Here is a 642-nt window from a genome sequence, read left to right as displayed (position 1 = left end):
GGCCAGAAGGTTGAGAACTACTGCCAGTTATATAAATTTTTAATTTATTTATTTTAGGCCTATTTTGCTAGATGCATCCAAGTTTATAGCCTATCTTCTTGATGAAAACAATGTTTGTCACTATGTAAATGGTCCTCTTTCTCTTCTATAATTTTTTACTTTAATTCAATTTTATGTTGTATTATTATAGCCCTAAGAACTTTTTAAAAATTAGTATTTGACATGTACTTGTTCTATTCTTTTACTTTTCAACTTTTTTGTGACCTCTATCTTTTTAAAAGCATTCATTTATTTGTTTCTTTATCTAGAAGGGAAAAAAAAACATTGATTTTTTTTCCGGGAGTTTATTTCTTTACTTCATTAATGTTGAGTGCTGATACATTTATTTTTATGTTTCTTGGCTTATTTTCCACCTCGTTATTCTGTGTTTGTTTATGTGTGTGGGTGCCTTTTCTCTAAGACATTTCAACTGAGATTTACATTCCCCATTTCATTTTTTAACATCTACCAGTTCAGAAGTTCCACATTCAGTTACTGTTTCTTTTAGGGATTTCTCTGGAAATTTAACCTGTATTCTTAGATTAAGATGTTTAAAGTTAGTCAATATCTTAACACTTCTCACAAACAGGAGATGAACTTTTT

Source organism: Myotis davidii, unplaced genomic scaffold, assembly GCF_000327345.1.
Source record: "Myotis davidii unplaced genomic scaffold, ASM32734v1 scaffold78, whole genome shotgun sequence".
Taxonomy (NCBI): domain Eukaryota; kingdom Metazoa; phylum Chordata; class Mammalia; order Chiroptera; family Vespertilionidae; genus Myotis; species Myotis davidii.
Note: the sequence above shows the minus strand (reverse complement) of the source record.